Genomic DNA, 16,686 nt, shown 5'->3' with positions numbered 1-16,686 from the left:
GTGAAGTGTCAGAACTTCCACTGTACACAAGGTTTGAGTCAGTTGATGTTGCCAACACTCATCTTTCCTTTAAACCATGTGTCTGCCTTTTAAATATTTGGAAAGAGGAACAGCTACTTAGTCTTTAAAAACTAATGTGTTAAGATTAAATTGTCAGTGTGGATTCCATTACCTCCTCTTCATCTTATTGTTAGAACTGTCTTCAATTATTGTTAAATCACAGTTGCAAGTGTGAGTCTTCAGTGTTTCACCAAATAAGATGTCTCAAGCTACAAACCATGAAAGTAAAGGCAGGCACAACTATAATCTTGACTGAAATTTTGTGGTTGCAGTTTGAGATTGGAACCCTATGATCTTTCTAGCTTCTGTAGATTTTCTGCATGAGTAATGAGATGCTTCTTGAAAGCATGCAGATACTTCCAGTAGCAGTTTTAAAATTAATGTGGTTTTTTTATTTCATAGCCTAGATTTTTCAGCAACAATCCTTCGTGATGGGCAATGTACTAGTGAAATCCTTAGTTTTCTTGATCAGGTTTCTACAGCACAAGCTGGCAAGTTAACTATCTGTAGTAGGAAAGTGACATGTAGTCTGGCTGAGTAGCCACAGGAGAAGAAATATTGTTTGATTCCAGAAGTATCTGTTGACAGTAGAAAAATGGTTTGATTTAGTCTCCAGCATGGGTTATGACAGAATGTGCTTTGTAGCAGGCAGGATCTTATACACTCTTGCTGCCTTTAGCTTTCTGTATGTACTCTGAGCTAGATGAATGTCATCTCTTGTGACATCAAAATAAACGACATGAAAGCAGGTAGAATCAGGACTACTCTGTTGTGATTTAAATAATTGTACTCTGACGACTCCAAATTAGTAAAGGAGCTATTAAACAAAAAAGAGATTTTTTTTTTAAGCTGTGCACGTCTTTTTTGGATGAGACTTTTGACATAAATAGACCTTTAATATATTGCAATAAAATAGTTTATTTCCATCATGCCAGTTATGCTGGTTTCAATCCTGCCTGCTGGATTATGGTACATGATTGATAGAGCATTTATTGATGCAGTGGAAATAATTGTTAATATATTACACTGAAAGGTGGAAGAGCAATCAGTAATTGAGGGCTGTTAGTGTATTAACAGCTTAATGTTTTACTGCAGAATTAATGTGCTTGAATTATGTTCTAGTCTGTAGCCAGCCTTGCAGTATGCAGTAGCTTCTCTGTCAAGATTTGCAAAGTTCAAACCTGTTGTGTTTTCTCTGACATTTTTTTTGATGTTTAATTAATACTACTTGTGTTAAAATCTGATGAAATATTAAAGACCATTATTTTTGCCTAACCAATCACTCCTAGCATCCCAGTGATTTCTAATGCTCTTCTGAAGTTTTTATTGATGCCAGTAGGTAACCACATTACAAGCATGACAGTAAAACTTTGTATCATAAGCCAGTACTCAGGTTTGATGATGTAAGCTGTGAGATCAGTATACAGTGTTGCAAAGTCTTTAGGGTTGTTGAGAATACATACACTCTGGAATCATAAGATGTTCCTCTGTCAACTTCGTACTGATTGTAGTGAGAGTACTTTTCCTATAAAGAATAAAAGTTTGGAGGTGTAGCATATAAACTGGAGAGGCGAATTTGCCAGGTTATTTCAAAAGTGTTCGTGGCACTAAATTTAAAATTGAGTTCAAGTGTGTGTGCATATAAAGTAAAATAGATTGGTGTATTTAGAAGACTGAGGATAGTTAAAAGAGCAATGCAGAGTACACTGTTTCTTCCTTTGAATTCTAAAATTGTAGCAAAATTTGTTCAGTTACTCTAGTAAAATGTCTTCAGATTTTATTTAGTTGGAAACATAGTACCTGTTATAATGCCTGCAGCAGATAAATCTCTCTTCATGACTTCTCTTGCCATATTCCTTTACATTTGAAAGAAAAAACATCATTGTGTATTTTCTATGCTAAATAGCTGTTCTAAAAGCAATGTTGGCTCACACTTAAAAAGCACATTCATTATTTTTTCTTTTAGAAAGTTATACTTTAATGCAAAGGTTTTAATTGAATATGGACCTTTGTCTCACTTTCAAATGGTTTTCTTATGCAAATCCATTTGATATAAGTGAAAACTTTGTGTTGAAACATCCGCAGAATCAAGTTGATGGCTCAAACTACTGCAAAGTTTATTTTAAATCTTTCATAAAGATTTGAAAAGAATGAGACTTTGGCTCAGGAAAATCCTTGTGTACTTTTCCTTTGCCTTTTTTTGCAGTTGGATTTTTAATCAGCCTGTTCATTTTGAATTAAATTCTTTTTCTTGGTTGTAGCATTTTTCATTTTCTCCACAATATTTTATAAAGGGAAGTATTCACTGTACATACTCGTTTTGAGAGTCAGACACTAGTTTGCATTTCTGCCTCTTTACAGATACTGTGTATGCCACAGTAATAAAATAGGTTACAGGCTGAACATCTAAAATACCTCTTTTAAATTTTCATTGAATTTTTTAGGTTAGAAAAGACTTCTAAGATCGTGAAGTTGAACTGTTAACCCAGCACTGCCAAGTCCACTAAAAACCCCATGCCCATCCCTAAGTGCCCCATCTACACATCAAATCAACATTTCCAGAGGTGGTGATTCCACAGCTTCTCTGGGCAGCCAGTTCCAGTGCCTGATCACTCTTTCTGTGAAGAAATTTTTCCAAATATCTAATGTAAACCTCCTCTGGTGCAACTTGAGCCTATTTCCTCTTGTCCTTTTACTGTTACCTGGGAAAAGAGGCTGACCTCCACCTCATTACAACCTCCTTTCAGGTGTTTATGGAGAGATAAGGATCATTCTTGAGCCTCATATTCTCCAGCCGAAACAACCCCAGATGCTGTGTCTACTTGTCACAAGACCTTTGCTCCAGACCCTTCCCCAGCTCCATTGCTTTTCTCTGAACACATTCCAACAGCTCAATGTCCTTGTAGTGAGAGGCCCAGAAATGGACACAGCACTTGAGGTGTGGCCTCACCAGTGCTGAGTACAAGGGCATGGTCACCGCCCTGGTTCTGCTGGCCACACAATTGCTGATACAAATTAGGATGCCATGGACCTTCTTGGCTACCTAGGTACATTCATTCTGTGTAGTTTTGTTTCTTTCTTCGTAGTGTTCGTCAGCTAGGGATACATATGTAATCATTATGACAAATCATTAAACAACTCCAGCTCAGTAATTTACAAATTGTACTTGTTTATGTGACTTGTAGTGTGCTTGCAGAGTATCAGTGGATTTCAGAGTGTTGCCAGTGATGTTGTTAAAAGCAAGACATTTAGGTATTTTTCTTCTTATTTCCGTGGGGGTTTTTAATGTTTTGACTAAGTAAGATGTTCCCTGATTAATACCACCTTGTTGTATGTATCTTTTAAAGTACTCATTTCCTATGCATATGTACCTGCTTGTTGTGCTCCAGTGAATAGCTAATATCAGGACTAATTTAGCTATGATCCTGCAACCAGCAGCCTTCCAATAATTTGTCAGTATTGAAGTGTAAAGGAACTAAGCAACACAGACCTGTTTCTTTAGATGCTTTATTTTTTTTTTTGTGATGACCATTGTATTTAGTGCATATCTTTTAGAACTGAAATAAATAACAGACGTTGTCTAGACACATTGCCAGGGGCCAAACAGTTGTGTATAAGACTGTCAGTGGAAGAGGTTTATCCTCACGTTCAAATTGAAAGATAAGAACATGTTTGTGTTTTTTTCCTTAGTCTGGTTTCATCATTTGGAAGTCTCTTAAAAGACTTCACTGCAACTTTTGTTTACAATGGAGACCAAATTCTAAGTACTGTGAAAAGATTGCAATACTTGTCTATATTTGAGTAATTAACTGTAGTACAGAACAACATAAATGTAACATGCAGGGTCAAATGAGATTTTTTTCCAGGCCAATTTCTTTACTGTTGTGCTTTAGCAGTTTGATTTCTTTGACAGCATTTAAGATTTGTGTTAAATTGCTGCAAATACCAAAACACAAAAAGTTCTAATGCTGTTTGAAAAACCTGAGCTGAATATTCTGAAATTTTATTTAATTTCGCTTTTAAACTTCGTTGATTTTTTTTGTAGCTGACTAACTAAAACCTGATGTGTAGCTTGTTGAGGTCACAACAGTGGCAAGAATGATGTAGAGTTCAGATCTGACTTGATCATTTTGCACTAGACAGTTTAGTCTGTGTCAGGCAGCTACCTCTCAAAATGTTATGCAGCATATTCTATTTGACTACCTTCCAAAATATATTTATGTCATATTGGATAGAATGATGGACCTGCATACCATATGAAGCTTGTCAGGTCTGTGATGCCTGGTGTCATTTTACTTCTTTTACCAATAGCAAAACTGGAAGTTTATAAGACTGACAGATAATCCTGAAATAAAATGTAGTCCTCATAATTACAATACTCTGACCATGCTTTACATAGAGATCTTTTAGGCTAATTTAGATTGCTGTTAATATTAAACTACTTAAGACTTTGTTACAAAGACACAAAGTTAACTTCCTGAATTTCATAACATAAAGTATTCCTTATCTTGAGATGTATGCAAGCATTTGGAGCAAATAGCTTATATTTTAAAAGTAGATGACAGTATGATATTCAATAGATTGATTATTAGACCAGTGTTGAATTACTTAAACAGAATAATGTAATCAAATTGTCTGGGCTTCTTCTGTTAATAAAGGCAAACTTTATAACATACAATTATAATGAGCCATTGAGATTTTAGATTAGAAATGTGTCTCTGCAAGTTAGTACTGGCAGTATTTGAAACTGTAGCATTTGTAGCAGCTGAAGACAGTAAATTGCATGATCTAGAGGCTGGGAAAATAAATGTAAGCTGTGTGTGCAGAAGACATTTATCAGTATAGATGTCACTGATGCTTGTCTCTTAGAGTCTTTCATTTTAGCCTGCAGTTTATTTTTGCTGTCCACATTTTCCATTAAAAATAACAACAAAGTACCAGTGAGGAAGTGCTCCTTTAGCTCAATACATTGGCCACTGTCAGAGTAGCAGCCCAGTGCCAGAAGCAGGCAAACTCCAAGCCCTGGACCTTACATGTTGACTGAGGCAAAAAATAACGTGGGAAGGGGAAAAAAGAAAGTCTTCACGTCATGAAATGTTTCTGGTAGTTTGAAAAGTTGTGAAATCAGAAAACTAGATTTTTTTGGTGCTGAAATATTTTAAGTGTCTAGTTTTTTGTTATAGCTTAAAAGCTATGATCTGTCAGCTGTAAATGTTTGGAGATTTTGTTTTGGTTTTTTTATTTTGCAAGATGTTACACTTGTCACTATAGGTAAAGGGTATAAGATCTTTCATATTCCACTGTGTTGTGCTTCTTGGCTGGTCATACCATTGTAGTCATATTATTGACCCTCACAGGGTTTTTCAGAATAGGTCACCTCTTGTTTTGTTACAGAATCTACTGATTCTGGTATTAGAGAGCTAAGAGTAAAGTGATAACTGCTTTAGTTCAGTGAAGCTGCAGAAATAGTTACAGACACAATGATTTAATTAGTCATCCTTTCATGATTTTGTTCTTAATATCTTCTGCCCACAAACCAAGGGAAGCAAAGCTGTATAAAAGTGTACTTCATGATCAAAATGTGTTACATTTGAATTCTGGGGGAAAAAAATGCCTTCATTCTCACTAAATTTATTAGTACAGTTTTTCCAGAACAAGATGAGTTGTTTGTAGCATCTAGTGACTAAAACCACATAAAATATGTTAGTGTCAGGAGCACCTTAAGCTCCGTATGCTGAAAGCCAAAAGCAATTTTTTAAAGTCAGCATTTTCTGTAATTTATTGGAAGATTTTGTTAGCAAGATCTGTCAACTGGAACAGCTCATTCTGCACAGCTGATGATTTTTATAGGTTATGATCTTAATATGAATCATAGTCTCCAATCAACTGTATTTCTGATGACAGTTCTTTTATTGTTAAATATTTTATTTTTGTAATGCAATTGTAAAGGAAAAGACCACCACATCTACTGATAAATTTTAAATTATTCATCTTAATTTCTGTGAAATCTCCTCAAATTTGGTAGAACTACTAATTTGCCATTCAGATGTGACTAGAGATAGGGGGATTTTCATTAATTTTCTTTAAAAAATTAAAATCAATAAGTTAAAAAGAGCAGCTTTTGAAAGCCTTTTTGTATCTGGTGGGAAAGTTTATAGATATGTTGCGTGACTTGGTTCAGATTTACTGCCTTGTTAGGGCTTGTAATTTGTACTATTGCTTTACATTTGCATTTTATGTATTGCATAGGGAGAATGGAATTCAATAGCCATAAAAATAATTGCGGGTTATTACATAATGATGGTGCTTGTTTTATCTGTCATGGTCCGCCCATGCTATGTAGAACAAGCAATGTACAGTGGTCTTAAACTGGGAAATGGATCTTGGAAATACATAAATTCTTGCATTCGTTCTATACTGCTGTTTCTTGTTGAAGAAAAAAATACTGAGAAATTGTTGAGCATAGAATTTGAGGGTAGCAAGTACTCTGTGAAACTCATGAACCAGCAAATCTGTATTTGCAAATACATAAAGCATGATGGTAGGATTTTCTGAAGGATGTTTCCATGCTGAGCCCACAGCCCCTTTCAGTATCCCTAATACTGGGGTTCCTTCTAAGACTTCATATCAGGGCTTAAATTCTACAGCACCTCATATATTGACATTTTAAAGTAAATTTTGTTTGTAAAAGTCCCAGTTGCTGTTACAAGGACTGGGTTGGTTTAATCTTCTGGGGTTCTTTTGTTCTGGCTTTCAACTTAGGAGACTATGTCTTCTTCAGAAAGAATAGTATTAACATGAATGTGCATCTGTATGGTGATTTCATATGATTTAGTCATGCTTGGTTTGAATGCTGTGATTTGCATTGGTAACTTTTTTTTGGTTAAATATACAAAATCCTTTCATGACTGCCAGTCTTAAAAGAAGGTTTCATTTCTTTGGGTTTTTTTAGAATATATGTCTGTAAAATAATCATGTAGTGACGTGTTTAACACTACTCACTTTTACTCTGTTTCATGGGTTTAGAGGTTTAAGACAAACCAAAAAAAAAAAAAAAATTAAAGCTTTAACATTGAAATAGTTACTCTCAGCAGTAAACATACTGAGGTTGACTGATCCATCACTTTTATTTTTGTCTAATTGATAGTGGCAATGTCATTAATCATAATACCATTAAAAAAAAGTAAAAACAAACAAACAAAAAAGGATGTTCTGCTGTTTTTCTTCTCTTACCAAAAAATGCACAGCATTTTGTCTAACAATTGCTAGCTAATAATGTGCCATGTTCCTATAAAGCTTTTAATTTCTATAGTAACTGCTGTTTAGGAAGTAGTTGCTTGTTCACAGAAGGTGTGTATGTAGGCATTTTCTGCTTTAGAAGGAGACTTTAGATGAGAAGGCTAAAGGAAAGTCTGCCTTGTCCAGCAGCATCTCAGTGAGACAGTGAAAGAGCAGCAAATAAAACTTAGACTTCTTGAGTCTCTATTGCTGTTTTAACAGTTTAGGTGTTCATGCTAGAACTTGTATGTCTTTCATGTGCTGAGACCTGTAATCTTTGCAAACAGCACATCCATGGGAGAGAAGGGGCAGTGGGGAGGAGCACTGGGTGCAATTAGGTGCACTCCTTAGGCCTTAGCAGGTAACCAGTACATCAAAATTTGGGCAAAAAGATGTCCATGAATTAAATATTGGTTTTGAACTGCATAATAAACTGTCTGGAGTGCACATATAACATGTAAGTATACCCATATGATACCATTAGGAAGTCCCTCTGGTGAAAGAAAATAGGGAAATAGAGTTAAAAAGATAATGCTGTTCCAATTCTGCCCATGTTTTGTCATTTTAATTACTTGATGTTGTAGCTGTCTTAAATAATATACTGAAATATACATGCTTTTAATATATTGGAATGTATTTATATATTTGGAGATATCAGATATTCTCTGTTTTACTGTAACATCTTTTCTGGTGTAGAAAAATGTTAGACAAATATGACTGATGTCTTGACTAAAACTGATGACTGACTGATGGTATGTAAATAATCAGTGATTCATTTGCAAAACCCTGAGGACAATGTGTTGGTTAACAAAGAATAAACACACTCATTCTAAATTATTATTCTCATTGTTTAGCATTTATAATGCGTGTCCTAGATAAAATCATTAATTCTATCTCATTTCACCTAGACTCATTACTTTTCTAAGTAATAAATCTTACTTAATTTTCATTTTACTATTGTTAAGTGATTAGATAAGCTCTTGAAATATAGGTCAAATAGGTTCCCATTTTCACATACATGTAGGTATTGTTGCTTTTTCTCCCTACATAGATTAGATGAAATTAGTAACTGATCATCTCACAAGTTCTAATTTAATATATTGTTCACAGGAGTTGTGACATACGATAAAAAACATCTGTGTTTCAGATAGGACTTAAAACATGACCTAGGTATGTGCAAATTCAGAGTGGAATCCTGAGCTGTGAGAGAGAGCTTTTCCAAGGCTTTAACCAGAGCAGTGTTCTTCCTCTCCCCTCTCTTTCTATAACCTTCACAACTCATCACAGTTCAAATTAGCACACATTTAGGTTTGGTTCATTTTGACACACTTTTCTTCAAGGAAAAACAAGCCATGCCTGTCAACAGAAAGAGTTGAGTGGCTTCAGAGTTGCTGGAGATTTTTCTCCTAGGCCATTTTTCCACTATTATGGGTCCTTACTGTTGTGCCATTATAACATTCTTTAGTATTCTTGAATGTCTTAAGGTGATTTGGACACCTTTTCACATTTGGACAAGGAGTGTATCTCTGAAGATACTTAGAACTTCAACTGTACCTTCTTTCTAAAGTTCACAGAATTGAGCTGTGTTCTGCATGAAAGAAAAGCATTGCAACTGTTTCACTTATTAAAAAAAATATTGAAAAGCAAATAAATGGCAGAACAGAGACCAAAGTTCATGCAATCTGACATGCAGTCTGTATGAGAAATATTTAAACTAAAATACAATTTTAATTTATGTTCTTAAGGCTGTTCATCTTTGTTTACAAATGGAACACTTACCTGTAGTTTTTTGTGTATCCATTTCATTTCATTTCATGCATATCATTTATTTTAAAAATGTCAATAAAAGGTTGGTAAAATCACAGTAATTTCTGGACTTTGTTTTGTGTAATTAATCTTGACTGCACTAGAGCTACTGAACAGAAGAGCAGTTTCTCTTGTATTAAAATTCTTTTTTACATGCTGACTCAAACTCCCTTTTCAAGCTCTGGGGTTTTTTAATATAAAATCAGAAATTGCTGAAACTTTATTTCAAGATGTGTAAATTATAGGTGGATATTACTTGTTTGGTAGAAATAGAAGACTGAGGTGTTAATAATACAGCATTTTAGGACTGAGTGCTTTATGAGTTCTCCTAAAACAAAAGAAATGTTGGAGAGAAAATACAAGAGAGATTCTCTTGATGCAATAGCAAATGTTTCATAAGAAGCTGTGAAACTGAATTTGTAATAAACAAGACTGGCATTTATGACTGTTCTTGCAGCATCAGTTTTACTGTATGGCAGCAACTTAATAGCGAAAATATTCTCTTTGTTTCTTTTTTGTTATTGTTGTTTACCACATGTTGCCAGTTCCTTCTTGAAAAGATGCATGATCAAACTGCAGACCCATTTACAGGCCTTCAGGCAATGATAGTATCACATTTAGGAGACTATACCTATTAAAGCAACTTGAAGGCATATATTATTTCTCTGACTCATTAATGTGAGGCAGCATTGCAGTGTGCAAAATTACTTTCCCTTGGCTTCTTTATTTATGAATTTTGTGAATATAGTTGAATAAACTTATCCCTTGGTGTAGAAAGTTATATGCCACTGATACAGAAATGTTATCACTGTTACAAGAAGGTAACTGTGTATGAATAAGAATATGTTAATATAATCCTTTAATACTAAAAATAAAAGAAGATATAGCACAAAGAGATAATTTAATAGGAAAGAGTTGAGAGTAATTCAAAGCCAATTAAGAAGTAGAGATCCATGTAAGATTGAAAAAATTGCAGTCTCATAGGTTTGGAAGGATGCATTCCCAGGAAACTTGCAAAATTGTAATAGTGATCTGTATAAGTTTTGAAAGATCTGTATAAGATCTGAAAAAAGAAATTTAATTAATTTTGCAATACTCTTCATCAAGACAGAACATGACCGTGCTTATCAGGACGCCTCTTTTAGAGCAGTTTTTTGGCACATACAGATGTAGGTTTTAAGTAAAATCACCACAATTGTGAGCAGTAGAAATAGTGAAGCTTCGTTTCAGACAGTTCCAATCCCTCATCTTCTTGAATCACTGCACTATGCTGTTATTGTTCTTACATGTGTCCTGTGTAGCAATTTATCAAGTTGAAAGGATGAGAAGTTTTTTCACTATTTGTTCCCCATTTTGCTGCCTTTCATAGCAAACTGAATTGACCTGTTTCAGTACTTGGTGGAATAACCAGTTGTGTCTTTCCTATACCTGACTGCTGATCTTCATAGAGATTCTATGAACTTAATTATCTTTTGAGACTAAAAACAGGGAAAAGAGTGAAGAGAGTGGGGAGGCATCTGAAAAGAGTGGTTACATATGCACTGAATCTGAAACTAAATTAAAAGGGAGGAAAATTTACAGTATGTCTACACTAGAATGAAAAACGATATTCAGAATTTTTTCATCATCCAAAAAGTTTTAAAACAACTTGGCTCAAATGGGATGAATGCACAAGTAGAACATTTACACTTGCTTAGCACCGAGGCATTCAGTTGAATTTGTTTGTAAACTCTTTCCTGCAGCTCAATCACCTATCAGTGTTGTTTAAATCAATTTGGGAATGCTTATGTAAGGGTTTATATAGTTTAAATCTTTAGTCAAGTGATCCATTTGGGAACATTTGTGGTAGATCATGGTGCAGCTGATTTTCTTCTTCTTCCACTGAGTTGTTCATCACTGTTACTGTGAAGGAAATCTCTCCTTTAATGTAAGCTAAAAGAATCAATAGTAAGTTTTCAGTATGAAGACTGTTACCTGCTCATTGAATATGCAAAAGCTGTTTTGGGGTTGGACAGAAAAAACAAGAGTCTGAATTTGTAGAGAAAGATGAATAATCTCTGCATTACCGTATTAAGGCAATTTCGGAATGTACTTTCAATTAAGATATTTACAGCTGTACAAAACAGTAGTGTTTCTTGAATCACAGAGAAAGACTGGAAACAAGTCTTATCTCTTTATCTCTGTGTTCTAATTTTGTATTCTTTGAAAAATACAATGAAAAAGATTCTTCTTGAGATTAATATTTTGGAAGCTTACTGCATGTAAACTTTTGAAAACACTATTTTGAAACTTTTACAGTATTGTCTCCAGATATTTATTTGTTTCTCCTGTCCATGCTCAGTTTATCACTTCATGTGAATTACTAGTTTGGGACTGTTTTTTTTGTTTTGTTTTGTTTTGTTATTTTTTATGCAGCCATTAATTGCAGTCCAGCTTCTAACACACTGAAAGCTAGGCAGATATGGAGCCAAGCATGTATTAATGCTGATTGAGAAGGGCATAGTCAAAAATTGACAAAAAACCTTGACAGTGTCCTGTTAAGTAACCATCGACAAATATTTGAATTCCATTATTTTAATGGACTCCTTTCTTGATTAATCAATGGCCTTAGTCTCTTAAGCATATCTGTCAGGACATGTCTTCCTAACAAATCTGTTCAGCCTGGAGCATGTAAAGCATCAACCTCATCTTCAAACTGTGTTAAGTCAAGAAAGTGTTGTGATTATGTGGGCATTGCTTGTCCAAGAACATTAAGAACCTTGGTCAGGATCTTTTTAACCATAAAAGGATGTCTGTTATGCTTTCTTGTTTGGTGTAAGTTTGAGTGGAATGAAAAAAAAATACGGAAGGAATTTTTATTGCAGAGAAGTATTTCCCTTCAAATAGCACATGAAGGAATACTGTGTCTGGAAAAAAAATTTGTTGGCAGGGGAAGAAGTAGTTCGATAAATGTTGTTGATAAATGTTTTAACTTCAAATGACAATTGGATTTAAAAATCAAATTTTTATACCATCAGAAACATAAAAAGTTAATTTTTAGACAACTATTTATTTTTCTTCTATTTGTATAAACCATTCTCTGGATACTAGGCCTGATTTGTTTTATTCTTTTGTTCCCACCATAGTTAGAGACTGTTATCAATTGCCTTTGTTTAGAAGCTTGCCTGTAAAATGAAGAAAAAATAAAAGAACTTGATAATGTGTGTGTTCCAGGAATTTGCATATGAAGATAAGAGTTTTTTAGTGCAGTTCTAAGCTGGTTATGTACAAATATAATTGTTAGCAAAATATTTATTTATTGTTTTTCAATATGTTTTGTATTTCTTTTGAGAATGATGACAAATTACTGGGCATTGATATCTATGGTGAGAAAATGATATATTTTATTTTAAGATTGTGAAATCATAAAATAAGTTCAAAAGTGAATAGGCACTATTTTTCAATTTGCATTCCATTTTTAACAGTATATTTCCTTTTCAAGTGTAACAGTAATTACCAGAATTCTCAAACTCAAACCCTTTAAGTGACCAAAACTGTTGACCAAAAAAGAGGACAGTATGTGCTCTTTGCATCCGTGTGTGTCCATGGGCAGTGCACAGCTTGGTATACTACAAATATCTATTTTGATATATTATGAAATATATTTAAAGCCTCAAAGGGAGCATCAGTGTCTTCTCTTTCCTTGTGTCACTGTGAGATTTTCAACATGAAGGATAAGGAAGAACAATTTTGATATTTTTTGTTTCCACTGAGGTTCTTAGAGAGATTCCTTTTGATCTTGCTGAGAGGGCAAGTCACATAATTTCTTGGGTTTTCATATTTAAAACAAGGGGCAAATATTTAAAACTTATTAGTGGCACAGAGTTCCAAATTGATACCATATTTTGATTCTTATTGCAGTCTTAAGTTTCTTTCTACAACAGATTATTGGTTGCACAGCTATTCAGTGGTCTGGAAGCATGCTGAAAAGCAGGTGGACAACTTTTCAATAAATGAACTTATGCTTAATTTGTGCTTGTATTTTCAGAGCAGTACAAGAATTAATTTTTTTTTCTGTAAAGGACTAGAGCAATGAGAGTAGAATTTACTTCTTTCTATTGTATTCATCCTGCAGTTTGTTTTATAGAAAGTTACATATGGTGCAAATACGAGATGTAAAACCAAGATTTCGATCAATGAAGCCTACAAAGCAATATATTTATACCGTATGGAATGCAAATTGCCATATTACTTTTTGGAAGGATGGTGTGGCTTTGCTAAATGTAGATTCTCCATTTTTCTTACACAAATACTGAAAATAATAGTACAGTTACACAGAGTCAATGGTTATTCACTAATGAGAAAAAGTCACTTGCATTTGGGTGCAAATCACTGACATACCCAACTGTCATAAAAAAGAGTTGATTTCTAGCTTTAAACCATAGTTTTGGCTATAGTGAAGAGCACCATGTATACTTCATGGTTGGTGGGTTTTCTTCCCTGTTTTTCAAAGAAATTTTCATTATATTTCATGTTATGGGAAAGGAGTACCTGGTAGTTTCACTTCCCTGTGTTTGTGTTAGAAAAAAAGGCAGAGGTTTATGATGCTGGAAAGTGATCAAGGCAAGAAGTGTTATGTCTCCTGTTATGAAACCAGTTGCGTGCAATTTTTTAAAAACAAATATTTCAGATACCTTTATAGAAAGGCTGGTCTAATTGGCCCAATTGGTGCAGTTCAGGCCAGTCAAGAGACGACTGTGTTTTTTATTCCATGAGGTGGACTCTGCCCACATTGAAGTCAACAGGATTATGATCACAGAACTATATTCATAAACACAGATTTTCAAACCATCTGAAATGTAAAGGGTAATTATATGGCATTATATATAAAGGCCTCTTTGTGTTATGTGCTTGTTCTGTGTTTCTGAGGGATAAATATATACAAGAATTGTAGGTGTGTCAAAGCAGCAAAACTGGTTCAGACAGGTAAAAGCATTTGAAGTGGTGTCTTTTGCACCATTAATAGTTTTGAGTTTGTCTCAGTATTTCTGCATCAATATTATGAATCCTGGTTTTAGAGATTTATTATTCCTATAAAAGCATCAGGCTGAAATTTGGCTCATCAAATGAATTACTCTTTCGTTCTTTTTCTATTAAAAGAATTTTATGTTGCCAGTGATAGTTGTCTGATACTGGAAATGCTTCTGCAACTTGAATTTTTTTCTTGTTCACAAGGCAGTTGGTGGCAGTTAAAGGAATTGAGATTAACAAGTTTCCTTTCTGCAGCATTGATGGAGGACTTTGCAGTCAAAACCAAAGGTTTTGAAATACTGATTTAAGCCCTGTAACATCACTGATAAGATATATTAATCTCCACACTTTTAAAATGGGAAACTGGTATATGAACTTTTGCTAGAGTAAGGTAGTAACAGACCAAAAATAGATTCCAGTAGTTGTGATTTTTAAGCCATGGAGTATCAAACATAATAATTACTTCATCTGCTAATTTAGCTGTGGCTGTCAACCCAAATTTAATATGGTATTTATTAATAGGTGAGTACAAGCTATTCTGTGTGCTAACCTTTGTCCATTTGAGTATTTGTTTATCATGGTTGAACTTTATGCAATTTAAGGAGCTGTCATTCAGTACATGTTTTTAAGTCTTCAAATGATGTCCTTTGATACAGCAGCGTTGGAGGTAGAAAGGAAATTAGCAACTTTATTAATTTCAAACAAACTGAAATAGTTTTTAATTGGTGTTTTAAGCATTTTTTGCTTTAGTCATAAGTTATCTTTTAAATAATGTTTTAGTCCTTTTTAGTAATAGTTTCAATTGCTACTGTTAGCTTAAAGTGCATGTATGTATAAATTCAAGACAGATATTTTGAATTATAAGTACCTTCCAAATGCTTTTGTGCTGCTTTATTTAAATTATTTAATGTCAGTTCAATATGTCAAAATGAAGTAGAAGACAGTGAAAATTATATTCAAGTCTATCCACGTGAGCAATGGCATCAAATTAATTTAACATGAAGTTAGCTTTCAATGATGAGACTTAGGTGTCATTCTCTTCCTGCTGACATTGACAAGTGAACATTCAGATCTTCAGGTGTCAATGACAGCTCAAACTGTTGTGGTGTCAGGTTGATCAAACCAAAATTGAGTTCAGGAATGGCCTCATGCCTCCTCTGGTTACCCTATGAAGAATCCAGTACTTTATGAAAGAAACTCATTGATGAAATTTTATTATGATACCGACTATCCATTACACAATCACTGCTATTCCCAGTGCTGAGGTGGCTGTTACCAGTGTCAGGATTGCTGATGGCTTCAGCATCAGTTCAGGCAAGAATGCAAAGCCTGGCATTATCATCTCTGTATTAGCCAAGTTTTCTCAACACAGAGCTCAAACCCTAGCTCCAGAAGTCTGATTGATTAGTGCCACAGTATTTCATGCTCTTTGGAAGAGAGTGGCTTAGATCTTTTTTCTTGCATGCTCCGGACTGTGCTGGAGCTTGCTAGGCTTCCCAGTATGTCAGTGGGAACAAAACCCTCCTTATATGGAATTTATTTATTTAATAATGTTTGTTTATTTAATCAAGTGAAAAGCATAGTAAATTTGGTATGTTGACTTCGAAAGGCAGTATTGGAAGGTATTTTAATCATTCATGGAGTATTCTTTGCAAAGTCCTTGGAATTTCTATACGCATGTAGAAGATGTATGTCTAAGATGGTCTAAGACCTGTTTATTTTCTGATTATGTACCCAGTGCTGTCTTTCAGGCAGAACAACGCTGTAGATCCCAAAGCAGATCAGTCTTAGCATGCCTAACTTACTGCTGGTAGTAGTGTCAGAAGTTTGTTACCTTTCATTTTGGGCTTTAATAATTAATGAAGGTAACTCAATATCAGAGCTGGGTACCCTCAGACTACATTTCATTACATTTTCTGGTGCTAAAATGTGGAAGATACTTAACTTCCCTTGTGTAAATAAAAGAATAAAGCTAGGCCTTGATAAAAGATGAAGATAGAAGTTTTCACCAATTCAAAATACATAAAGTGACATAATTTATACTACAAGGAAAATTGAAGATCAGTGTTTACTTTATTTGTGATATCCACTAGCAAGGATTTTCTCAAAGTTGGCAAACATTGACTAAATTTCTTTGTTAAAATAATACTGCACATCATTTGTGGTGAGAACATCCTAAGATTATTTAATTAAAATTAACTTTAACTGGGAATTAATGTAAAGATATATATTCACCAACTGCCTGAGGCTCAAAAAAAAGATAGTCTATTGAGCAGACACCAGGTTTTACAGCATTACTTGAGGTTGCTCTGGTTACTGCAGCTAGGTTTGTGCCAGTACTTGTTTAAAGCTCAAGATTTTGATTCCATTACCTAAGGTCCCTGCAGACTTACAGCCAAGAAAAAGGATCTCCTATTGGACTTGGCATTAACAATAATTTCACTATGTTAGATTAAAGAACAGTGTTTAAGTCACTGGAAACACTCATATTCTGCTGAGAATAAACCTTTCTTTAGCTGACATGGTTGAACA

The 16,686-nt window shown here is 34.3% G+C and overlaps 1 protein-coding gene across 5 annotated transcripts in view; it reads left to right on the top strand.

Moving 5' to 3' along the window:
- The window catches only part of BABAM2 (BRISC and BRCA1 A complex member 2), a 160,340-nt gene that overhangs the window by 54,012 nt on the left and 89,642 nt on the right, over nt 1–16,686 (top strand). The gene's annotated exons all lie outside the window — the stretch shown is intronic.

The sequence above is a fragment of the Passer domesticus genome, chromosome 3 (assembly GCF_036417665.1).
Source record: "Passer domesticus isolate bPasDom1 chromosome 3, bPasDom1.hap1, whole genome shotgun sequence".
In the NCBI taxonomy this organism is placed as follows: Eukaryota; Metazoa; Chordata; class Aves; order Passeriformes; family Passeridae; genus Passer; species Passer domesticus.
This window is presented reverse-complemented; position numbering and strand designations above follow the sequence as displayed.